The sequence below is a fragment of the Athene cunicularia genome (assembly GCF_003259725.1).
Source record: "Athene cunicularia isolate RWA chromosome 3 unlocalized genomic scaffold, athCun1 chr3_part1, whole genome shotgun sequence".
Lineage (NCBI taxonomy): Eukaryota > Metazoa > Chordata > Aves > Strigiformes > Strigidae > Athene > Athene cunicularia.
This window is the reverse complement of record NW_020799097.1, coordinates 102,555,270-102,582,373: the sequence shown is the minus strand read 5'-3', so window position 1 is coordinate 102,582,373 and position 27,104 is coordinate 102,555,270. Positions and strand designations below refer to the sequence as shown.

Sequence of the window (27,104 nt, the reverse complement as noted above, 5' to 3'; positions counted from 1 at the left end):
AAAAATATGTGGTTTTCCTTAAAGAAACTGTTATGTGCCAGTTGTATCCCAGCTGAAGGGACCTAGAGCAAGTGTGTATAAAGTGGAGCTGCTTCAGGATAACCTGCATTGGTTTAGGGGATAGTTAATGATAAATTTGTTTTTGTGACCTGTCTGCCAAGTATTTGTACACTAATTAGGTCCTGTTTTTAAGGCAGAGCATGTGAGCTTGTAAGAAACCCCTTGTACAGGATGGGAAGGGCAAGGGGATTTTTGTCCTTAATGATTGCAAACCCCATCTTCTTTATGTAGCATCACCTAAATGTGTGCATTATTTCTAACTAGTGTATAAATCCCTTAGCTCATATGGAGACAGTTCTTAAATTGGCTTACAGGACTAGCTGTGGCCAGCTAAGGTGCTCAAGTGTAGAGCGCTGGGGAAGAAACTGAACTGACTCAAAGCACAGTCATAGTTTTTAACTTTATATAATGTCTTTCACAATATAGTCGAAAATTACCTTTATGACTAGTGGCAGGACTTGTTGTGTAAGTAATCCAGCCGTGGTGCTGGTTGGTATCTTGCTTTTCACTTGAACCTCTCTGCGATGCAGGTCGTGGAGGAGTGAGTGCCTGGTGCAGTCTCTGCCTGGCTCCTTGGTAAGTCATTTGAGTCTATCTTTCTGTACAGTTCCTTTCCAAACTGCTGAGCAAAAATAAGGAAATTTTTCATAGAGTGCTTTAAAAGAGAGCTGCTAATCAATTTTTCTTATTATTTTATGCCCTGTGATTTTTACACCACCCCCACCAGCTGGTTAATCATGCAAAAGCTGAACACTTCATTAGCCAGAACATGTTTGCCCATGGGCATTTCTGTAGTAAATTAGTTCTTTCTATTTATACAGGTAAGTCATGGCCAAAAGTCTTTAAGGTGCCAAAGGTAAGGGTTCGAATTAATTCTTTTTCTGAGTTTTCAGGAGAACTAGGTTTAACTTTGTACGCTGTTGATTTGAAATTACTTTTGAATTAAAGACAGTGTGGGTAAAAGGGCATTCTTAGGCTGTTCTGAAATACATTGTGTCTTTATGGATCTCAAATTTGGCCTTTGTAGTACAGCCTGCCTTAAAAAAAAAAACCAAAACACATGCATGCACCCACCTGTGTGTGTGTATATATCTATATCTATATATCTATCTATATATATATATATATATACACACGCAGAGTATCTACATCTATATGCAAAGACACTGCTTATCTGAGTGGCATATGGCATATTGACCAGTGTTTTTCCTTTCTTACTCTGTGCCTTTTAAACTATTAATTGAAAATATGTGGTTTGTAGATGCTTTTTTCCCTCAAATCAAATGGTGCCCTCTGAAAGCCTAGTTTAGCTCGACAATGAATTTAGCTTTCAGGCTTTGGCCATTGCAATATTGTTTGAATGCCACCATTTCCTGCAATCAATGTAATTTTATATCTACTTGGAATAGAAAGTCAAGATGGTGATTGCCTTAATTTAACTCAGTGTTGTATTCATTAAGGAGCTGATCCCGAATTCCTTTCAGATCAAAGTCTGTCTTGATTTCAGTGGAACCTTTTGGTGCACAAGGTGTGCGGTAGCCTTCTAAAATGCTGTCATTGTGACTAGTGAATAAAAACTAAATGTGTTGCTAAATTTAGGCTGTTGCTCATGTCAGCTTCCTTTTCTAAATGACGGTAAGTGCATTCCATAAATAGTATGCCTCTTATGTTGTCATATCTCTTTGGCTTGCTTTGCAGTATTTTACAGGATATTTGCAAATGAATTTTGTGTTCAGTAGGCAGGGGATGAAAATAACACTACTCATTGGGACTCCATTAACCCGCAGCTAATGAGGAACCATTTCAAGGGCTGGATGAGTGTAATTCAGATTAGCCTGCGTGCCAGGCTGCTCTGCTCCCGCTCAGGCTCGCGCCGTGCCATGCTCCCGCTGCGGTCCGGAGGGACGGAGCCCCGTGCGGCACAGCTGGCACTCCGACCACGGACTTTTGTTGGTTAAGTTTTCTGTGCTTCAGTTCCCCTTTTGGAAGGTAGGAGAGAAGAGTGAGCGAGTGTGTGTGTGGGTGTGTGTGTGTGCGCGCGCGCGCATAGATAGGTGACAGTGATCTTGACCTCCATAGTCAAGTGTTTTGAGATGTAATGAAATACTCTACAAACACTATACTTGTGCTCACTGGTTGATAGCATTGTTACTTGTAGAAAAGGGTACTACATGATGACAGTAAAGGTGGTCCAGACTGGCCCTTAATTAATTTTATTTTCAAAATCCATATTAGTGACTGTCATGAGGGCACCTGGGCACTTTACATCAATAAAATAATCAATTTAAAAAATGTGTAGACCAGAACTCTGTGTTCACTAACAAAACTCCTGTTCCCCGTTACGACTAAAGGTCAGTCCAAGGCTGGCCAAGCAAGGAGGACTTGCATTTCTGCGCCTTGGTGCTTGCCAGATATGGCTCTGGCGGAACACCACTGGCAGCAGCTTCCAGATGCCCACAGTCTCTGCAGAGAACATCTTGCTGCTGGCTGACAGCTTTTTAACCCCCTGCAAGTCTCAAATCAGTTTCAGGATTGATGGAAAAGATGGAGAAAGACTTGTTCAGAGGCTGGTCCCAATTAAAAATGTGACTTTGCCGTTTGCGAGCAGCCCACTGAAGTGCAGGAAACAGGGACTCAGTGGAGCTGTGCTGCTGGAGTAGAGAGAGAGAGACACCTCCTCCTGAAGTGCAGGGTAGAGGTCTCTTAACTGAAGAAACTTTACTGATGATAGTTGTTGCATTATGCAAGCTTAGCAAATTCTCTAGGAATATAATGCTTCCCAGTTTTTTTTCTTAACATGTGTTAATATTTTATGATACCTGTGCATTAAGGGCCAGTTCCTACAACATTTAAGTGAGTTTGGGCTGCTAAATTGCCTTTATGGACTTTTAAAAAAACATTACCAGTCACTACGGATTAGCTAAATTCCCAATCTCGTTTAACATGCTGATGATATCAAATCAGTTTGTTTCTGGTTTTAATGCATTAGGTGAACATATGTAATTAAATTAAATGTTGTTGCAAAGCTGCATTTTATTTGTTGGCATTAGTACATTTGGAGCAATAATGCCACTTTAATATGTATCTAATTGTGCAGACACTGAAACTAGCAGCTCCTGGACACTGGTGTAATTTTTAAAATGTGAAATGCTTTTTTAAAATGTGAAATATATTTTGATGTCTTGAAATCCAATTGAACTCAAGCTGAGCTTAAAAATCCAAGATCTGATTCAGGAGAATTCAGTCCCATCTGGCCGGTGGGTAGCAGGTGTGCAGTGTGTGTGTATAAGGGAGGGAGGCAATTGCAGGGAGTGGAACATTTCTTTTTTCCCGTAAAGCTTTAATTCCAGCTTAATGCGGCGGTCTGAGGGTCTCTGCAGTTTAAGTTCTTGCGTATTTACCAACATCTATTGTTGGTCTCCAATTCTAGATAAAATAATGGTGATGGTGAATGGCAGAAGTGAGTAAATGTACAGTATTATGGAGAAATACAGTTTCTAATTCTTAAAGTTTTGATTAGCTTCTGATTACACCCAGGACTCTGTATGGGAGAGTGTGTTTTTACAACTGATACATATGAGATCCCTGAAAACCAAATAAGAAAGGCTTCATTGCAGTGTTCAGTATCAAGGTCTTTTTGAGAGTTGATGCATGTTCTCACAGCAACATAGAGAAGGTTTGTTTCATCTATTTTTTTTTTTTTATGCAAAGAAAAGGTATTATGCAATTTCTCTGTTCAGCAGATAATAGATATGTTCTACATTTTTGTATTACTGTGATTATAATGTAAGAGGGTTTTTTAATCTTTGTAAGTACTTTGACAATCTACTGGGTACCCTAAGCAACTCTACTGGTCCCACTTTATACCTTGTAACCTTCAGAAACTGGTCCCAGCCATTTTCATTTTACTTTTTCTCCTTTCCTTTCTTCATCTTTTGATCAGATACTGCCAGTTACCCTCTGTCTCTACCAGGGAGGGTTTTACTTAAGAGGTTTAAGAACCTGCTTTTCCTTGACTTTTGGCATTAGCTATCAAGTCAGCTCCCTTTTACACTTCTGTCAACTCTCTGTCTTCCAGCTTTTAAACATTTCCTGTTCCTTTTATTTGTCTGCTATATAACTTTGTGCTGGAAAGTCTTTTGGCACATGTGGTCTTTATGGGAGCTGGCATGCAAAGCACAACTTAATTAACAAAATAAGTAAGCTAACAGTCATACTTCTTTTCTAGTTTTTAACTTCACACTACCACAGTAGACAACACTTTGCTACTGTATTTCACAGGGTTTTTGTCATGTGAACTGACTTAATTTCTAATGTAGAGTGGAGCTGGTGCTGTGTTGCCAAAGGAAGTCCATCTGGTTTGACAGACAAAATGATAATCATTTCTCTGGACATCCCTGTTAAGATCTTTCTTTTATTTGTTTGCCTCATGAAGTTAAATGGAAGAGGTCACCCCCTTTGACAGAGCAAATTCTTTTTTCTAGCAATAGGGCTTTGCATGAAAACATTTTTTATTAAGCAAGAAGCAAGTCATCCATACTGCACCGTAGGCTGTTTGAGTGTAACAGTATGTTACAGTCTGCAAAGTTAATGCAGTTAATATTCAACTGAACTTTTGGGGGGTTGCTAATCCCTTAGGCGGGCTTAGCAGAAAGGGCAAACATATTTATAGCACTTTGAATCAGACTGCAGTGAACAAGTAAGAGTATGTGTTATACCATGCAAATGTTATACAATTTCAGGAAAGCTCAGTGCATAATCATCTTTTAATAGTACTTAAGTTGGTGAGATATCTTGTCTGTACGCAACAGAGTTGTTGGTTCAGTGGACAACAGGTCTGTTAAAATGAGACTCTTCTGAAAGATCTTGAGATTCCTGTTCTGGTGATAAATTCTGTAAATTCTGAGCAGAATTATTGCTGTTTAATTAGGAACTAACTGTATTCTTTAAGCGCTGTCATTTGTATTACTCCCTAATAGGATTTCACTGGACTTCGTCACACATCTGACTATGACTGAGTATGTGCAGGGTCATCAATACCCTATTCCATATAGACCACGGTCTCTTATGATCCTTGTAGAAGTAAAGAGATCATTCCTCAGTGATCTTTCCTCTGGAGTGCAAGTGTGACACTAGGTAGAGTTTGGTTTGGTTAGAGCCACAGGTGCTCTGGGTGAAAGAAGAGAGAGTTAAATCATGAATTGCGGCAAGTTCATAGAGTAACTGAAGTGCTCAGACTGAGAATGTCCAACAAGGAGGGTCATGTTTCTGTAAGACAAAAACTTTACGTATTTATGTCAAGGACAAAACTTGAATTGAGCATAAGGTTATATGGAAAAGCACATGAAGGCCCTGTAGTGCTACTAACCCATCAGGAGCCAGAGAAAAAGAAATGATCTTGGATTTTCTACATTTGATTGTGGAGAGTCTTTAGTCTAAGAAATAAGAGGTCCATCAACTGGTAGTCAACAAAAAGTCATTCATACATATTTTTTTTATTATTATTCTGAGAGAGATTAATACAATTCCTAACAGCTATAGTCTGTATGGTAGATGTTTAAGGTGAACTTCTGGTGGCATACAAACACAGAATACAGGCCTGGAAAAATGGCTATTTTCTTCTGATTAAGATTTTTTATGTATTTTACATTTTGGCTATTTCTTCCATTTTTTTAGATATTAAATATTGGAATGAGTGACTACAACATGGAACTTGACCTTAAAGGTGGCTTGGGTGTCTGAATTTATGCATGTACTCAAGTAATTGATTGATTTGCTACCTTACTGGGATGTATTCCCTCTTTCTTTTGCTCTTTGTGAGCCACATTGGCTATTCATAGTCCGTCGGGAAAAAAAGTCCTACAAAATAATTTATGTGTCAAAATTGTTAAGAAAAATGGAAATATGTTGCTTAAAATTTTCAAGTCTTTATTATATTTTCAGTTAAAAATAAAATGACTGAATATGAAAGTTAAAATTTTGTAATGGAGTTGTTTATATCTGAACTACCAGAAAATAACTTATTATATGTAAAATTTCAAATTCCTGAATATATTAAAATATTAGCTCAAAGGTCTGAAGCCTTTCCCAAGGAAGGAAGGAAATCAAAAGGGAATTTGGGCTAACTGGGTTAAGACACAGTAGGTCTGTAACGGGTGCAAAGGGGTGATGTGCCTGACACTGATACGGGTTCCTTTGGTTTCTCAGCCTGAATGTCCCCAGCTGATTAACCAGATCACATAGCTTCTGTCCAAATCCTAAGCAAGATTCAACCTTATGCCTCTACATCTATAACAAGACTCTATAACATTTGTGTCATTTTATTAAGTAGTAAATACAGACATCCATAGTAAACACCTGACTTCACAGAGTATGCTGGTGAAGTGTGCTGGATCTTAGCTACGCATCCTGCAGCCATCTTGGATCTTAGAAATAAATGTAACCATCTGCAGTATTATTGGGAAGACAAAGAGTTAACGCTTCGGTGATGTTAACTGTGATAAAAGGTATGTGTGTGTGTGTGTGTGTTACTGTGCTGTACTCTATACATTTATGAGCTCTTTTTATAGTAGCATTCCCAGCAGCATTCCCAGGAGCAATCCAGGCCCAATCAGGACTGGTATGCCATTGTTCGAGGTGTTGTTCTAATTCATGTGTAAATGTGGAGTGGTTGCTGCCCTGAGGATATTACAGTGAAATTACAAACAGGATAAAGAATAGTAGGTGATGTGGAGGAGAAGGAGGGCAGCTGCAGCGAGGTGCACTTTTCTCATCGAGGATGCGGTACCAAACGATGTACCTGATACCAAATGCTGGGCTTCATTTATTTGTAAGTCTTCTGTCTTCAAAAAAATTAGCCTTATTGACTTTCATTTGTGTCTTAGTTATTTAAACAAAGATGTAGAAAGTGTGAAATGAATTGCTCCTCAGATCCTTCTAGCCTCCTGTTCTGTCTCTAGCAATGACCAATCCCAGGCGCCTCAAGGAAAGCTGTAAGACCCTCACAATGGGCAGATAGGGGATAATCTTCTCTCTACATGTTCTCATCCTAATCTTTCATTATTAGGGATTAATTTAAGCTTTGAAGCATGAGGTTTAAAAAAATCATGTTTGTTGTTCCCCCTCTTCTGCTGTCAACCTTGTTTAAAGTATGAAATATCCTCCCAAGCCTGTGATCTGAGAGTTTCTCATCATAATCTTACCTGCTCCTTGGTCTGATGGCCAAATTTGCAGCTTGAGAACTACCGTGATGGTTTTGCTTCCTCTGATGCCAGAAGGCACTGGTAGGTCCTTTTCCACCGGGAGGTGGGTGAAGGCAGAAGCATGTTGAGCAGTTATGGCCTGGGTGTTCCCATGTCACTGTATGTCAAAGCTGTGGTGCTGCAGCTGGATCTCTCCCCTTTCTTTTAATATCTTAGTGGCTAATCTGCAGTAAAGCACAATAGGAAATAACCATAAATAAATCTGGGAACCTTTGTATTAATTTCTTTTGCTAGCTGTGTACATATGAGCAGCTTGCCATTTGCATATGTGAATCTTGTCATAACAATTTCGGGAAGTGATTTGTTAATAATCAAGTTCTCAGAACAGCTCTAAATCAGTAATTGATGTAGGTCTGGATAAAGCAAGCCTTCCGCCTGCCTATTTTGTGGAGTATTTTTGGCAAGTTTCAAGCTAGCGTGAAAACTAGCCATCAGAATAAAATTTAGGACAGCTGGGATGCTTTGCAGTGAAGACTTTTGGCTCCACAGTTCAAATAATCACAATAGCAGCTCAATTTAGCCTTTGGCTGGATAGGTTTGGCAGGGCACAATGAAAAATAATTATTTCATGGCCTGCTTATTTGTCCCTTAACAAATAAACTCTCTGACCTATGCAGGCTTATGTAAATATGCTGCCGTATGTGGAGTTGTAGAACACTGTCATGTCCCCATTTGGAAATATGTTTTATTTCACCCTCATGTTACAAACTTTTTTTTAGAGCTCTGTTTGGGAAGCAAAGAAAGGGATAGGAGGTATCAGATACTGAAGCCCAGACAGTCAGGCAGAGTCTAAAAAACCGTCTAACAGTCGTCTTTCTGAAAACGCATCCATTAGTATGCAGTGTTTTCACTGCTGTAATAATAAGAGCAATCATGATACGAACAAGTCCGTCTCTTTGCAGCCTTCCCACGCGGGATGGAGAATGACAGCTCCTGAAGCATTTGGATATTTGCCTGAATGTATGCTGCTTAGCTCACCACGGTTCAACTTGCTCTCCATCTTATGGCTTCCTGGATATCCTTCTCAATTGTTTCAGTGACAGCTTAAAATGTGAGACTTGGAGGGGGGAGATAAAAGCTTAGCGAAAGGCTTTTTGTGTGTGTATTTAAGGGGAAGTTTTATTACACTTGATGATGGAGAGACGTGCCACACTATTTTCTGTTTCTATGATTTTAGTATTTGCACTTTCTGTTGTACTGGCAGCAGCCAATCCATAACATTGTCTTTCTGTTCCCCAGTCTGGAGGGTGAAAAATACACAGAAGAATACAGATTGATGGGTTTGTTTTCTGATGCCACCATTTTGGTTCCGAAACAGTAAAAGAAAGCCTTTTTCCCAGTGATCCGAAGGATCTCTCTAGAACATCTGCTTTTACATGCTCATGCACATATGCACACACACGTGCACGCACACGTGCACAGACTCTCGGTAAGGTGGCTATGATCTGTTTTTAATAGTGGCACTTCTTCTCAAAGTGTCATTTAAAAAAACATCAGCAGTCATGTCATGCATCGGGATGAATTTCTAAATGTAAATGAGATTCTCTCAGTAATTTATTTACATTTGTTTTCAGCACAACAAATGAGACATCACGTAGCTTCATAATTTCCCATGACCGAGTCACCAGCATGAGGTGTGTAATTTACCCTGATTTAAGATGCTTATCTAGAGGTTCTTGCAACAATACCTGGTGGGCTTTTTTTATACTACTTTTTACTGGCTTTTAACCCAGCTACTTCACCTCCTTCTCTGTTTTGCCATCGAAAAAGAAGTATAAATGTGTCTGCTTCTTGAGGCCTTTTTTCAGTAGAGCTGAGAGGGATGGATTTGTTGACTTGTTTTGTCTATTATTTCCCCTGTCATTTCCTTCTCATTTAATAAAAATCATAGAATGCTTCCAGAACATATCTTGATTTACAATCTGATGATGCAGGAAGGCAGTGCTGTTGTGGACGTTTCTGATGGAAAAATGTGTGTCCAGACATGAAGCATGAATGGGAAACATCCTGCAGTCATTGGTTCTCCCCTTTTTTCAGCTGAAGTACTAAATCTTAGGCCTGGTCTTGGCTCTTCTACTGACTGAGTTTCTGATCTGCCAGTGAATGAAGTGATACTTAGATTGAGAAGAGATGTGAACGCCAGTTTTCAAATAATGTGGACACAGTCATGTACTACAAAGCCCATTTATTTTAAGCCTGTAGTTGGAACATTTAGATGTCTAACTACTTGCTTGAGTATTTCAGGTAGGTAGATGATTAAAGGTGCAATGTACCATGCATACAATTTTGTACCTCTTATCTTTCAGTCTCAGATAAGGTTTGACTAAAAATCAGGGCAATAGCTTTTTCTGTTTTACAGGGCAACAACACAGGAGAACTGAGAGACTTTGTTGAAAGTTACTGGTAGTTCAGCAGCAGTACGAAATGCTATGCTATGTGATTGTGCTGTGACAGTAGTTTGGGATGTTATCGTGTAAAAATATGTCTTTATGGAGGTCTGCGGGATTAACCATATGTGGGTGATCTTTCCTCACTGAGAGGAAGCATGACATTTCTTTGTGTTAATCCCCAAAGCAAAATTCAATCGCTTCCTTTAAACTGAACAAGCAGATTCCAAAAAAAAAAAAAAAAGATTTGGACTGGTTTTTAATGTGCATTGTACATACTAGGACCCAATTGAGATTTAATTTTTGGCCTGCTGGCCATTTCCTTAATGTTGCATGGGTCTAGCACCAAATTATGCTGATGGCCTGTCTATCACCACATTATTTACAGAACTGCAGTTAAATTATAGAAATCTTCCAGACAAGCAGTGCTCTGGGCAAATTATTTCATCAAAGTTATTTTCCATGGTATACTTAAGCAAAAGCTTACAGGAACAACACGAATCTTTTTTTGGTATGTGATTATGCGTATGTGGTAACAGCCCCCTTTTCAGAAATAGTTAGCTTTCTACCTGGGAAAACAGAAGGAAACCGTGATATGAAAATTAGCGATCTCTGTGCTGTCTTCAGTTGGAAGCAAAAGTTTTACCTTATGGAACTGCAGGACTAGGAACAGTAGTAGGATGGCCATTGTTGCACACTGTCAGCTCATTTAAGGTCTTGGGACATTTTTTTTTTTTCTGTAGACTTCTAACTGTGCACCTCTGTGGACTTGTAAAATCAAGTACTTCATAAGCAGGTCAGCTGGCATTACCAACTCTCTGTCACATTCAGGCCCAGTGGTCACTGTCCACTTTTACTGGGAAATACATCTGCATTATCTGAAGACAGTACAGACTTTTACTGTGTTAGCCCCATCTAGCAAGATTTGAGCTACTGTACGATTATGAAATGTACAAAGAGAATATAAATCCTAAAAGCATCCCTAACTCCCTGTTATAATTGGCATCCTTTCAAACTCTGTTCCAGAATTTAGAAATACAGTCAGAGTAGAACATCTATATTTGGGTTTATATGTAATGGTCATACCTACTGGTTCACTTGGAAAAACGTTGGCATAGATCACTATTTAAGGACTCTGAATGCAGTGTTTATGTTTAGCTTGGTGTTTTTTATCACTGCATATTTTTGTAGTATTCCATTCTAACGTGTTTGCACTGTGAGACAAGAATGCCTTCCCAGCCTCTGCACGGTTGTGCGCTTTTTGTTTAATGAATATAGAAATTCAGGTTTTAAACTGACTCCCATGCATAAATTGGCCTGGGAAAACAGGTGCTTAAAATCTGTGTTTTCCAGACTTCTCTCCACCCCTATCTTTAGGGTAAAACTCAGCCACGTGTATATGGCAGACTCAAATGGGACCTCTGCACTCAGATGTTGAAAACCTTACACGTGTGAGGAAGGACAGCAGGCTCAGAAATGCGTGAGAGCTAAAGGTCCTCGCAAAATGAACATCCGATTTAACCCAATTTCTGCCTGGCATTGGGCTGTGTTTGTTGTTCTGTGAGGACTATGCAGGGCATTGGGGCCAGACCCGGGGAACCCACTCTGCAGCTCAGATGGGTGGGCTCAATCCAGGCAGTGAGAGGTGGAACTGCAATAGCTGGAATTTTGTTATATTGTTTGAGGATTACTTTTTTTTTGGATTTCTTTTTTTTTTTTTTTGACTGTCATGATGTGAATATATGTGAAAGCTGGATCTCCTTTACTCATGATCCTTAGCAGATGCAAGTCTGATTAAGAGCCCCCTTAATTTAGAAATGCTCTTAAAGACAGGAAGATACTTAAAGCTGGCTTTGTCAACAAAATGGAGGAGCTGAGCTCTCGGGGCCCATTAACAGTGGTGCCAAGATGGCCGCTGCTGCACAAATACTGAGAATTAAGTTTCTAAAAAACCCAAGAAGCTCCAAATTGTATATCTCACGAGTTCTTTACCACCACCCCCCTCCCCAAGTTGTAATCCATATCTCACTTATTGCTAGAGTCAACAGTCTAATGGTAACAAAAAATACAACCTTTCATCATCTATTGATTTTCAGTCTTTAAAAACTGACAATAAGCTATTTTTTGTCCAATTTCTCAATAAATAGGAACATTTATTGGTTTTTCAGTTTTATTGTATTACATTAGAATATATTTTACTGCATGTAGTGGGTAATGTAGCATCAGGAGACATGTTTATGTTCAGCAAGTAACTTTTGAAAGTGCATAGCTCAACTGAGATATGTAAACAAATTTGTAATACTAGTTTAATTTAGATTACAATGCAGAATACTCAGGCTTGAGCTCATTTTTCTATTTATTCCATTATGATCCTCTAACTAATGGAGGAGAATTGCAATAAAAAATAATTACAGTAGAACATCAGTAAAGGTGAACATCTACTTTCTTCCCTATCTGAGGGAGAGGGAGGAATTTTGTAGTTAAGTAAACATCACAGTATCTGGGTTTATTTTCAAGAAATCTACCACAGACAATTTTGCACAGGTTGGGCAAGTCATAAATTCTCTCTCTGTGATACTGTGTGTCACATGATGTGGCATGAACATACCTTCTTTCTCAGTGACTGGTTATCTTCTCTCTCCTTTTAAAAAAGGAGACAAACAGAATTATGATTTAGCCGTGGTAGACCTTGAGATGTAGATCCCGAGTTGGCTCCCCACCACCACCTGCCTTCACAGTGGAAGATCACCTGATGAGTTTTTCCTTTCCAGAGCCTGTCAGGAGACACCGAAGATCAGCAGTTACCTCTTGCTTACTCCTGTAATGAGGAATGTCAATTTGATATTTTTATCCCTGCTGTAGAAGCAGCTGTTTAAGCGTTTTTTTTCTTTTTTAATTAAGAAGCAGTTAATTTTCCTTCTGGTGACATTCGGCCCCACAGTCGAAGACAGTAAGGTCTCAGTTGCTTCCAACCTACCAACAGAAAACCTGAGGTGGAGGTGCCACTGCTGATGTGGGAATGTACAAAACAGCCTCTGCATTGCCACTGTGCCTCCAGCACTGGCCTTTGCAGACCCAAGTGGTTCTTCTGCTTCGAGGCTATCAAATAATTATCCCGATAAGCCTCTCAGATGAAAAATTTCACCTAGATCATGAAACTTTTTCCTGTACGCTGTGAACACAGAGACAGTTCTGGCTTATGTTTCATAACCATTGTGCAGTAAGCGGAGAGAGAACCGTTTGGGCAAAAGGCTTCATTTTTGGTGAAATGGGTGTGATTCTGTAAGTCAGAGGCTGTTTCTCATAAGCTGCTGTGGATCTTGCTGTCATCTCTGCCTCACAGGATCTGATGCACAAGGAGTTAATAGATATCCAGTGACCAAAGCCATTTATATTTCTCTATATACAGAAGTGAAGTGGAGCATGTAAAATTGGAAAGCAGAACCAAACCTGAAATTCTCTAACTTTATGACTAGTGTGTGTGTGTTATTTTCCCATGATCTTTAATTACATTCTGTTCTGGAGGAGAGAGAGGGGGGGATGCTAATCTGGTGCACCAACTGGGGGAAAAACAAACTGTTTTACAGCGGGAGTCTAGATGACAGCACACAGCAAATGCAAAATCTGACATTCATATGAAAGTGAGCTAAGCAAGACCAATAGAAGAGAGCCAAAATGACTGCAGCAAGAGAAATACAAGTGGTTTAAGGAAACCATAGTTTCTCTATTTATTGAAATATGACAGCTGACCTTTAAGGTGGTGGGGATACAATGTAGATTTTGTAGAGCAGCACCAAGAGACAGCTGTTATAAAGGGAATGTGTGATTGGATTCAGGTTCATGAGAAGCTAGGTTTAGAAGAGGATTGCCCTTCCCTCTTTGAACAGATAATATAGCGGGGGTATGTCTCATTGCACTGAATGGAAATATGCTATTTTCAGGATTGTTGTTTGCTGTGCTTACTAATGAATTTCCAAGGGGTGTTTGAGCCTTGGATATTTACTGTAGAGATGCTTGCAGTCAGTTGGAAGATATGTGACTGAATGTTGAAGCTTACTTCTGTGTACATACAATCCTGCTCTCTGTGGTTCTGCCTCAAGTTGTATATTCAGTATCAATCCGCATTAGTAAATAATTTGTAGGATTTCATCTGTGACTTAAGGCTTCTCTACAAAGAGCATCCAGTGCAGTCTTCTCACACAGGAAAAAATAGCCTTTAAAAAAAACTATTCCCACTTCCAGTTAAAATATTAAAGCCAATGAACTGGGTGGATGCTTTTCCTGGAGTATACCAAAATGAACTCTGCCCTGTTCTTTGGTTCTGATGTGTTCTTCATCCCCTTGGCTGAGAGCTGGGTTGGAGCACGCAGCTGTGCTCTTCTGCACCACAGGGGCTGAGTTTCTGTGCAGAGGTAAATGTCTTTGCTAAACATCTTGACTTAGCAGCGCTATACACTTACTAGTTATTGGCGTGACGGATGAGTGGACTATTTAAAAACAGAATTCCCAGGGTGTTCTAGGGGTGTGTTTGAAAGGCAACGGAGAGTCTGACCTAAAGGTATCCTGTGTAAATAAAGGTTTAGACACAGGTCTTACCTTGTCTCTCCACTCTTTTTTTTTTCTTTTTCCTCCCTTCACGTTCATTAGCCTACTATTTAAATGTCAATGGCAAGTTTTGACTTGGTTGATAGCATGTTCCAAAGGACCTAAGTTCTTCTCTGGGAGGAAGATCAGGAAAACTATGATGTATGCCAGTTTAACACCTTTGAGTGGCATGTGAGGGCATCTCTCCTGCTCCCCAGTGGTGCTAACCCATGAACTGAGTAATCATGGAGCCAACAGGGCAGTATGTCTTATACCTCTGCACCAGCTGTGACTGGTGTGCATCCCTGGGGTGATATCGAGGATGAAATGAACTCTTGTGTGCTCAGATGTGTCGATTATGAGCAGATCATCACTCAACACCCATGTTGTTATCACATTCTGGGCAGTTTACCTCTACCCTCAGGAATAGATATAACAGCGAGTTTTAATCGGATTCCAATTTTAAATCTAACTTCTATGTGAACCCTTAGAAAAAAAAAGTTAAATCGTGCTTTGAAAAAGCAAGTAAGTGAAAGGGAATGAGAGGGTGTAGAATAATCAGAGGCTTTTTTTTTTTTTTTGCTTCTCTTTTTTCTCTTTGGTAGACGCTAGGAAGGAAAAGGAACATATTATGGATTCTCTTCTCTTGCTTATTGTTTTTTGATCCAGCCCATTACACACACTGGTCCCAACGCCTTCAATCATTTCTTATCATCTCTGTCCCTCAGAAGCCAGACTTTACTCCCACACCTTTTAGCACTGAACTGACTGGGGCATTCACTCGGGTTATCCTCTACATTTCCTACTTCTTATCACTCTTAGCTGGAGAAAGCACACCACATTTGTGAATTTAAGGCCAACATCACACTTAAGCCATACAAAGGCCACTTGAGATAATTTACATTTTTCATTAGCCTCTAAAGGCACAGTGGCTTTCCTAGCTGTTTTTAAACTCCTTTGGAAAGCTGTCATTTTGGATCACTAGTCTACCTACCAGTGGCCTATAATTGTCATGCAAAACATTGCACAAACATAACTAATTGCACAATTAAGATTGCTTTCTCCTCATCATCCCTTTCATCATACTCCTCATTCACACCTATAGTCAGCATCTGGCATTAACAAAGGCTGTATTTGTCACATTAATACATTCCTTTTGTAGTGAAAATGCCTTTTGTATATCCCTTTGTTACTTAAGAGTCCTGCCAGCATTTTCAGTGACTGAAAACAGTGTTTAGAAAGCCTTGTAGTGGACATCCCTTTTTCAAATGTTTAATGAGAGTGTAAAGCAGTGATATTCCAGGATGCAAACACAACTCTCAGAGCTCTGAAGAAGGACCTGATACAGCTCAGCAAAGGATCCCCCATTTTCTTAACAACACTGAAGTAATACAGGTTTTGCTACTTTTTAAAATCTGAGGCAAATAATGCAGGATAGCTTTTCTTCACAGTGCCCATTTCAAGGTCATCAGTCCTGTTAGCCTGACATAAGACACATAATCAGTTCATTCCTGATAGTCCACACCAAACCCAAGTAGACGTAATTTGTGTTGAAAAGTGCAGGAGGTAGCAGGGAAAAGTCCAAGAATGTCTGTGAAGCAAAACATGAGAAACTGCCTGGTACCCTTACTGCCAGTGCTAGGCAGAAGGTTTTGTGCTTTAAGTATTGAGGGTGTGTTTGCCACTCATGTAAAGACAGGATGGGAGCGTCTTGGATTGGAAGTCTAAGGAGGTCTGCAGCATCATAATTCTTGGGAAAATGAAATGATGTAAGTTTCTACTTCTGGAATCTTTCCCCACAACTCTAAATTTAAAGAAATAAAACACAAACAGAAAATTGATTTTTGAATGACACTGAATTATTGTCATTAGAGGATATGTAGCTTTGTGTCAAGGAAAAAAAAAAAAACCCTGGGTGTACTATGTGCTACTTTCTGAAGCATTACTTAATGTACTAGTCATTGCTGGGAACACGGAGTCCTTTTAATGCTAGTCAGGTAATATGTCATTCTTTCTGTAGAAACTCTGTGCAGCAGAGACATGAGTTATATTCTGATGTAGTTATCAGAAGATCATGTGGTAGCACTAATGTGAGTCACTACAGTGGAGTTTGCCCCGTTTGAAATTTTTACATAATTAAATATAAGTGAGTCATTGTCCAAATTCTGCCAAAGTGCAGATGTCTTTAATTTAACATATGCAATTCAGCTTTCATATGCCTTCCACAGGATGAGCATCTCTTCATTTGTACACAACCCCGGGTTAACACTGGTCTGAGAGCAGTTTCCTTTCGCCATTCAGTGTGCAATGCTCCCGTTGAAATCCCTGGCAGCTTCAGTAAAAATAGGTGGAACACCCAGACCTTAAACAGACCTCTCTGCTTCATTTTATGTTCTGCTGGTAATTCTTTAAATACACATAGTTAGATCAAAACAAGCATATTTTTGTTTCTGTAATAATGAAGGATATGGCCTACATATCCCGGTGAAATACGTTCAGTTGCCTTTTATGACATCTGTCTCTGTCCCAAGGCAAAGACCAGAGAGAGGATTAGAAAGGTAAGGCAAGTTTCTTTAAGGGAAAGCAAGCTGGATATGCTTACATAAATATTGGACTTTTTAAAATTATAAACTTCAAGATGGTGGATGGCTTAGTACTCAGGGGTAGTTAAACCAGATCATTTTACCTGAGATTAAAACCACCCTCCATGCAGTTAGCTACATCATCGATGTTTCTGAAGATTTCACGAATCATTTGGTTTCTGAGATCTGAAGATGATGATGTGCCATCTCTGAGTCATTTGGCTAAAGAGGCGGTAGCTTTTCTTTCTCTTTCTCTCTGTCTTTCTGTCTTTCTCTCTTTCTCTCTCTTTCTCTCTTTCTTATGTTTTCCTTCCTCTCCTTTTTTGAAGCTGCAAATCTAATTGTTCTCCATCTAATGCTGAAATGTACAAAAATGTGATTATCACATTCAGGAGTACCTTGTAGTTTTGCTGTCACAGAGGAAAGAATAGGCATATATGGAAATGTTGGGAAAATGTCCGATTAATTCATGGGAGATAGTGAAAATTACTAAAGTTTCTCTGCTAATTTCTGAGTCAATGAGTAGATGATATTTTTTTCTTATTTGTCAATGTCTCATTTTATTAGGGATATTAAATAGTGTTTACTACTGTAAATTCTTTCCCAGGAGGGGAAGAGTCAGATTTAAATCCATTTTGGTTTCACCCACAAGTTGGTCTGGAGGATGTACCAAATGTTTGATGAACTTGCGCTGATTTCCAGATTCATTGACTGTCCTATGGTCGGGCAAGTTTTGTATTCATTACTGATTTACTTCAGATGTTTAGCAGAAAATGTAATGGGGATGACTAGTTCATTTCTTTGGGAGTTTTGTCCTCTCTCGACAAGCTCTATACTTGTAATAATATTAGTAATATATGTAGGATCCTGTTCTTGTATGGTAACCTTTGAGTCTTACGCCTGCAGTTTTCCTTCTGGAATGTAAAATGGTGTGCAAGCTTTCTTTGGAGCTCAGAATAGGAGGCTGTGTTACAGCAGAAAGTTGTATATTTTGTAGAAAATGTCAGTTCTTCTCCTATAGAAAGACTGCAGCCTTATGCAAGATGGTAGGTATGTGACAGCAGCATGTATGCTAGCCCAACCAGAGTAGCTCACCAAGGGGGTATATGTTTCAAACACCCTCTGAAAGTCCCGAAATCTGCCTTAGTAATTTATTGATGACAGAGATGAGAAATAAATTCCTTCACTAGTCTCCCTCCTTATGCTGCTCAGATAATACTACCAGCAAAGGAAGAAGGAAGTTCCCACACCTTCACCTTCACCTGCTGCAGAGAAAGGATTATGCAGGTAAGCAGTCCTGCGTGCCAGGTAAATAAACAGTCAGACTCAGGAGCACATGATTTTTGACACTCTCAGTGCCTTCTTGTTATATTTAAGCATTCTGCCTTGTTCGTGACCTCTGAGCTTGTTCCTGTTTAAGTTTGGGGGTTTTTCCCCCAATAGAAACCTTTGCTGCGAAAATGAAAGCTGTATGGATGTGCCTGAACGGCGATGCACAGTGTCCTAAATGATGTAACTCAGGTTTTGGGAGCAGGATAATTGCAGCAGTGTGAGACTTCTTTTAGAATAATTAGTCTTGCTGAGAATCAGGGTATAAAAGCCTGTGCAGACCACAGTAATAATGCAGTTACACCATTTCCAGTATTTGTGTGGCCCCGCATAGCACTGCAGATCAGAGCAGGCGTGCCCACAATGATGGTCAAGGAATGATTTCATCTTTGCAGCCCTGTGCCAGGACTGTGATAAAAAATACGTGGGATTCATTCTAAAGAAAACAGTGGCACTCATCCTCCATACTGAACCATGAGGCCTTTGAGATCATTAAGAATCATTTTTGCAAAGGAAATGTTTGTTTCCATTCATGGAGCCAAAGCCTTTTCTCATGCCCTGTTACTACCTGGCATTTGCCCATCCGGGAGTGAACTCTACTTCAGCTGCATGCACTTGCGGATGTTGGCATTTCCATTTCAAAGTACAAACAATTCTAATATTAAAAAGGCTATTTCCCCAGTGGGAATATGGGTTGCATGAGCTTCTTGACTTTTCTTTTTTGTCCCTTGATCATATATGATAACACCTTTAGATCTCTCTATCACTTTTTTTTTTTTTTTTTTTTTGTCAGCATAACAGTGGACAAAATGTCAGTAGAAGTTAAAGTGGAAAGTGTCCTTAGAGAGATAAAGGTTCTATTCTACTGCCCGCTATATGGTTGAATCTTCTACTCTTTTTTGTTGAGGTTTAGTCTGCTGGGGTGCTTCATTGCTTAACTTAAATTTACTTATCTGTTATATAAATAAGGGATAGCCTTGGCTATTAAGAAATTCTACCGATGGAGGTAAAAGGGATTTTCTAGAGCAACTGCATGCCTTTCTAAGACATGGAGTTCAAAAACATCTGATAAGGTAACCTTCAGCTGGTTTTCTGCAATGGCTTTTATCAATGATCCTTAAAAGCTATGATATTTTCAGGCATTATAGCTGAAGAGAACTGCAATGTCCTTGAATTACCCACTAGCCAAAGGAACAACATCTCCAAACTCAACTGGTGAATGAATTTCCATGTACTGTCACATGTGACTTACTTTTTCCTTTTTCTCTGGGATGTCCGACTGGTACCAGGGCCTTGGCTCTACCCTGTATGCAACACTAGGCTAGTACCACTCTAAGGTGTTGCCTGGATTTGCTGTTGCCCTCAGAATGTCTGCTCCTATATTGTACAGTGAGGATAATCCTTTGTTTAATTTTTTTTAACATTTTGAAAGGAAAATAGGGGTCTCATTTCGGTCTTTCTATTTTTGCATGATAGTACAGTTGAACAACGTGTACATGTGTTAATTAAACATCCCTTCTTATCACTGTTTTGGTAAGTGTCCTGTAAATTTAATCACTACGACACCTCTGTACACATTACAATCCTTTTAAAGATCTAGAGAAAAATCCTGGTGGATTATTCAAAGCACTAAATCACACAGAATTACAGTAGTTATTAGAGGCATTAAAACCTGTGATAAGAAGCTTTATCATGCATTTTTGGGGAGGCTTAGTCTTTATCGGAGATGACTGTAAATAGAAGTGAACAGTAGAAGAACTTGATAACAGTTTATTTTACAGTACATCAGTAATCAGGTACTGTAATTACAGTATAATTACATGATAATTATTGCATAGTAGGTAACTACAGTATATTACTTTTCTTGATTTTCTATTATCACAACTACCTGTGAGACCTGAGACAAGAAGGGGCCGTATTCTACTCCCATTTACCCTGGGTTTACACACACATCTCACTCACACACACACACACACACACACACACACACACACTTATTTACATTATATATGTGTTTTGACTGACTTCAGAGGAGTTGAACCTGTTTACATGGAGGAGGAACAGGCAGTGTGACAGGCTAAAGTAGATATGATCTCTTCCACATATACATTTATGTAGACTCAGGACTATAAAAAGAAGGGAATAGGATTTTAGCTGTGGTTATATTTAGCTATCTAATTTATTTTTTTCCTCTCTTTTTGGCACTGGAAAAGTTGTGGTATTCTTAATCACTTAGATAAACCTCTCAGTTACAGACCTACTCAGTGTGTGGGTGTTTATATTATATCTGTAGATTATTTATCTCTGTACATCCGTATCTGAATACAGATTAGATTAACTCTCTGTTAATTGTACTTGGGCTGTGTGTGCATGCCTATGTTTACATATTTCCAGTAGTAACCCTGAAATGTTCTGTCATTTTGGGGTTTAAACTAAGTGAAGATAACCAATTAAGTATGACTTCTTCTAAATTAATGCTGCTTACAACGTTAAAGGTTCCAGTTAATTAAGATAGTTGTGAAACTGGCAGAAGAAATGTTCACATTGAAATGAAGAGCTTTTCTTGGTAGCAAGTGCTGAACATGTAACACAAAATATAGCCCATGAGTATGAAGTGACTTCTGCTCCTCGTGGCTTTAGTAGGAGTTCTGCTATAACTCTAAGCACAGATTTGAGCAGCACACCCCAAGTAAGCCGCAGAGAGTTTGGAGAAAGTCCAAAGGAAAAGCAATGAGGGTGATGAGAATGAGGAGATGTGACCTATCAGGAAATACTGATGGTACTGGGGGTGCTTAGCCTGAAAAAGAGATGTCTGAGGGAGAACATGGCGATGGGCTGTAAGAATACAAAAGACTGGTGGAAAAGAAAGTCAGTAATTTATTCTCCATCTCCATGGTGAGAAATGGGAGGGTATGGGATTTAATTTGTTAAACAGAACCAAACGAAATTCCAGTTAGATATTAGGAATGACCTTCTAAGGTGGATAAAACAAAACACCAGAAGAAGGCAACTCCAGATGTTGTGGCATGTCTTTTGTCAGAAATTTTTCAGAAACAGGTGTAGATGGTCCTGTCTGGAAGCACAGAGGAGGGCAAAAGCTATCAAGACATCTTAGCAGGACTCCTAGTGCCCTTTTCTGTGGCTTGATGATGATATATTTAAGAATTGTGGCTGTAAGAAGGTGGCATGTTCCCAGTTTGCTTACCAGTGGGACAAAAGTAAAAAAGATGGATTGCTTCTCTGAAATAGAAACTCTATCCAGCAAAAGGCCTTGGAAGGAATCAGCATCCACACTGGTTTTGTAAACTACTGAAACTTCATTCTATCCAGATTTGAGGGCAGATGCTACACTGGCTGAAGTTGGTGGTGAAACTTACCCTGGCAGTAGTGGAACCAATGTTAATTTAGACCATAAAATCCCTGTGTTTTGCACATAATTTTGAACTAGTCATTGCACATGCCAGGCATAATTTATACTGTTTAATAATAAATTATATGGTGAGAAGAATTACATTTCCAGAAGTGGTGACCCAACTGTTGACTTTAACTTGGTAACTACCATGAAGTTCCTGTATCTAAAGTCTAGTAGTAAGTGCGAATGGACACTTAATATTCTCTCATTTCTTTTTCTCATCCATTTGGCCAAGTAAAATATCAGGTATTAAATTTACTATCCAATAGTTGTTGATTAGGGGACTCCATGTTTAATTTTCAGGTGAAATAACCCTTTTGGGTTTGTTTTTTGTTTTTGTTTTTGTTTTTTTTTTTTTCATGTGTGAAACAACTCCTATTGAGATGCCAGTATAACTTTTACAATGCTTCCTAATTTTTTCTAGAATAAATTTTGGTTTTATTTCCGTAGTAGCTAACATTTGTAGTAAACACTGAGAGGCAATGATCCAGTTGGAGAAGAATTTGCTTGATACACCAAGAATTATTCCTGCAGAAGGTGATGGTACTGTTTATTTAGGCTGGGTTTATACAATTCAGTACAAAGAGGTAAAGAGGTAGTTCTTTGTTTTCTCTGGTTTTTGTTTCTTTTGGTTTGGTTGGTTGTTTTTTTTTTTTGTTGTTGTTGTTTTTTTTTGTGGGTTGGTGGTTTGGTTTTGTTTTGGTTTTAATATATGACTAGTGAATAATAGCGTATTTGCAACTTTCTAACTGTACTACAAGAGGAACATGCTCTTGGGCACATGGTAAGTATGTTGCATTAAGTTATACTCCTAAACCTGCAGATGCTTTCCCTCTGGGAAATGTTGCAAACAGATTTATTTTTTTTTTAATTATAACTCCCTCTTAGGTACAGGTGATGGCCATGGCTCCTCTTCTACCTAAGTCTATTATCAAATGATGTGCAGAATGCCAGACTGATGAGTAACTTGGAAGCGCTGCACTACTGGGACAGAAAGGTTCAAATCTTAAGGACTAATTTGTAGGTTGTTGGTTCCTTTGCAAGTATTTAGCAGGAAACATGAATGGAAAGTTGCTGAGGTTGCTGTTTATGGCAGAGGCCACTTTCATGCAGTCCACCGAGTGCATTTACAGTGCTGATTATACTGCTGTGGGGTTTGGTGTCCATTTCAGAGAGAAAGGGTTCTCCAGTGATTATCTGAACACAGTGAAAGAAGGACTTTATAAATTTCAGACTCCCGTAGTTCTAATGTTAAGGACTTTAAGGACATGGTTTTCTAAAAATTTGTTTTATTTTAGAAAACATTCTTTTTACAGAGACATTATAGAGAGGAAAGAGTAGGATTATTTAAGGGAGGGGAATTAATTGTGTCACTTCAATGGGCATTACGCAAATTGCCTCACTTGGAGTTAAGAGGCGGCATGGGAGTATTTAAGTATAGGGTACCTGCAATGCACTTTATGATAGTCTTAGCTTACGACCTTATATCATTTTATCTCTCTATTAAAGCAAGACATTCCACACTGAGACTGCGATTGTGCATGGTGTGGTAGTTAGCACCTCATGTCCTGAAGATTACATGACGTACTGTGATAAAACAGTGAAGGAGATGTTGAGTACTCAAGAACTTTGTATCATAATCCAAGAAATAAAAGGTGATATCTGGTAGGATGGAAGATATGTAAATGAGATTGAAAAATGTCTAACTCAGAATTACATTCTATGTGTTTTACCCATAAACTTATTTTAAATGGTACAGCAGATGCCACAGTAAAGAGAATAACTTCAAAAGTAGTTATGGAACACCCAGATCAAGTCCCTGACTCCAGAGGTAGTAAAGACCTTACAGGTCAGCCCAGTGATGGTGCTTAGCATTTATGTGCTGACAGAGGATATCTAGGAATAGACTGTGCTGACTTGGGGCACCCTCCTGCCTTGGGGAGAAGGGAGAGCATCAGATAAAAGATATTGTTTCTGAGTTTTATTTTATATGAAACAAGTTCTCTCAGGAGGAACAAGAGCCTTTAGACACTAGCAGTACTGAGTTGTTTTCTGCATGGGAGCAAATTCTGACTCTGCTGATGAGTGGTCTCTCTAGCCTGATGCCATGGATATTGCTGCTTAGGGACTTAGGCAGAGGTAGTTTATGGCTCTTAGATAGGTTTTGGTGCATGTTACATCCTACATGGTCCAGTCCTTCACAGGGAGATAACCTGGGCTGTGAGTAGAGATGCAGCTCCAATGTTCTGTGGATCAAGTCAGAAATTGAAAAACATAATTTAGACGTTTCAGAGTTGGAAAGCAGCCATATTCTCAAAGTTACTGTTTACATCAGTTGAATAAATTCTTCTCCAACTCTCAGGCATCTAGATGCTTCCTTTGACTCCAGCCAAATCCTGCGTTTTGTGGGGTGGATACTTCAAGTACAGGTGCTTTTGAATGAGAAAAAAGCTATCATCGGTATTGTATGGCAAACCAAGCACGGGCTTGTGAACAGACAGCTTTGTGGAGCCAGCTGTTTTTCACAGTAAAGATGCATGTTCGTGCTACAGCCAGGCCTTATGTTGTCTCTGCATGGAAGAGTACATCAACATTTTCTCCTCAATAAGTTCTCCTTCACAACAATTTATTTTCACTTAAGTGATGTAACACAAGGCCCAAGATGTCAAAGAGGTCCAGATCACCAAAGCTTTGCATATTTTAGGCTACTTGGTGCAGTGAGATTCACCACTCTAAGATGTGCTTTTGGAAAGGTGTTACTGCCCCACTTCATCTAAATGGACATTGAGTTGCCTACTCAGTGATAAGTCTTTAACTCTCAAACTTGCTAACAATCTGTGTGATTGAAGGTATGTATAAAAGGAGAGAGAAGAGAGGGAAAAGCTCTTAAAGGAAAAGCTGTGAAATCCAACCAAGTAGCAGACAGTATTTTACAACAGACAGAAATTAACTGAGTGGTGTGTCCATGCACATTCATTAAATTGATAAAAGGCAAAGGCTAAGGAGACCGGCAAAGTCCAGTGTGGCATCAGGACCCTCCAAAGGGAAAGCTAAGCTCTGTAAGGCCAAAGGCAGGCAAGAGTCAGCCGAACCAGAGCAGCACAGCAGAGCCCATGGGTGTGTGCATCCATAGGGCAGCTAAGGCAGGGAGCAAGGGAGCGTGTTTTTAAGTCACTTATGCATGAGTTTTTGTAAGTGGTGTATCGTTTATCTTTGGAGGAAGCTCAAAAGAGAACTGTCACTTTTTTTTTTGAATTCAGCCCTGAATGGGACTCTGAGGTGTTGGTAGGCAAAATGTGGTTTAGCACTATGAGGCAGAGCCTGGGAAACAGAATCACTGCATCTAGTGTTTAGTTGCTAATCCATGTGTGTAATGGATTACTTTGTGTAAGATTGGCATTTTTATGATTTGCCATTGCCTTTGAATTGAGCATGTGTCATAGTGAGACACTGAGATCCTCCACTGAGGAAATGCTTTTCCAATCTACAGGGCACTCCTCTAGATGAAGCGATGTTACCTACTACTTCTTCATTTAATATTTTCCCTGATGTTAAATAAATAAAAACACCAGATGATTTCCCAAAAGGGTTGGAAAAACATTTTTTTCCAGCAGAATCATTGGAAAAACAGAGTATTGATTTCTATGGGAATTATGTTTCCATTCCTTAATTCTTTTTATATTCTGTTAATAAAGTTTACTTTTCAGTAGAAATTCTTGCTATTCACATTTGATTTTAGGATTCTTACCCCTTTTGAGAGTTATTTCATCTCCCCGGTTTAATTTCCCCATCTGTAAAACAGAAATAATGGTACTAGCTCCTAATGTACAGTGCTCTGAGTTAATTAAAAAAAACAAACCTCCACTGTTGAAAACTTAGGTACTGTAATGCTTATAACCCAAAAGTCTCACTCTTAAACACTGAAATTATAGTTGTGGGTTTTTTTTCTTTTTGATCCAATTAGTTCATCGGGAATAGTGTAAATTGGGCAGAACTACCACAGAAGGTAATAACTTTAGTTATAACCCCTGGAACTACATTTAACCTGTTGACTGAGAAGTGGTTGATACTTTGTGCCCAATATCAAATCTGAAAGCATCAGGCAAACTTTAAAAATGTTTCTTGCCACTCTCTGTGTGCCAAACATTCCAGCTGATCTAAGAGCTGTAGTAACTGTGGAATGGATTTCCAATACATAGGATTTCCAGGAGGAGCCTCCCTTTCATGGGACAACTGATGTGAGACAACTGGTGCCCGCAGTTTGGCACAACTGCAAGCCCAATCTTGGTCTTGTCCCTGGAGCTGCATGGATGGCTGTGCAGAGCAGGAGCTGGCAGCACAGATTCTGTGACCTGTGTCCAATTTGTGGCTGCTAAGTTAACATGCACACATCTTATGGGCACAAATTGTAGCTGGAAGAACAACAGAGGTCTTAGCACAGCCTGCAATGTGTGCAAATAAATAGCAAAAAACACAGGTTGGCATAGCTGAAATGTCCCTCTGTGTGATTAAAAATGTATACCTTCATTTGTTTTTCTTCATGCAGCCAAAGCATAGTAAAAGAAATACACCTGCTCAGGCACCCAGAGTTTCCTCCAGGAAGGTCAGCTCCCAGAAATTAAATGGAAAAATAAATTAGGTAAGAATGTTGACTGAGAAGAAAAGTGAACTTTGTAACAAAAAGTCAAGAGTGAGATCTCAACATAGGAGATCTTTTTGCAGCACAGGATTCAAGGAGCAGTAAATTGTTATCACAGCAGAGGACACCATCTAAACATGTAGATAGATTAAGAAAGGTTTCATTTTCTTCTCTCAACAGTAGCTGCTGTGTGGTTTTTGTTGTTACGACTTTTTTACAAGCATCGTTTACACAAAAATCACATTATTCTCCCACTACTGACGTAGCTGATGATGTAAATCCACCTGCTCGGGGCCTGTTCCTCAGAGAGGCAGAGCATGCAGGGTACTCTGATCTCCTTGGGCTGGTCGGCAGCTCCTGATGCCAGGATTTTGGGACCGGCTGCCTTTGTGTTGAGCTCTCAGCTCTGTCACAGAAACGAGATTTGGTACTCAGGGAAAAAGGACCTCATTTGAGAACTGTGGTGCAGGGTAAATCTCCTTTTCCCTTAACCAAAGAATTGCATACTGTCTTTTCTGAAAAGAAGTACATTTCTCTGAGTGATAGTCAGGAGGCTGTCTGGCAGGATGCAGACAGAATATAGAAACAAATTAACCCCATCTCCGCATTTAGCAGCAGTATTAATATTTTTCCAGGCAACGCAATGTACATCTGTTTGTTAGTTTGTTTGAAGTGACGTAAAACTATTTTCAAGGTAGATTTCCTCCAAAATCCATTCCAGACAGAGAAGAGGGATTGTCTGAAAGAAGCCAGTGACAGTAGGACGGGATGAACGTGCGCTCCCTGCGAACAATGAGTGCTGCTCTGAGTAAGACATCAGGGAAGAACTTTGCACAGGAAAATAATGAA

At 39.4% G+C, this 27,104-nt stretch overlaps 1 protein-coding gene across 1 annotated transcript in view; it reads left to right on the top strand.

Moving 5' to 3' along the window:
- The first annotated feature begins 564 nt into the window (after nt 1-564).
- ESRRG (estrogen related receptor gamma) overlaps nt 565-27,104 on the top strand; it is a 350,096-nt gene continuing 323,556 nt past the window's right edge. Inside the window, exon 1 of the mRNA XM_026844374.1 lies at nt 565-636. The gene's annotated coding sequence lies outside the window, so the exon portion shown is untranslated. The remainder of the gene's footprint in view (nt 637-27,104) is intronic.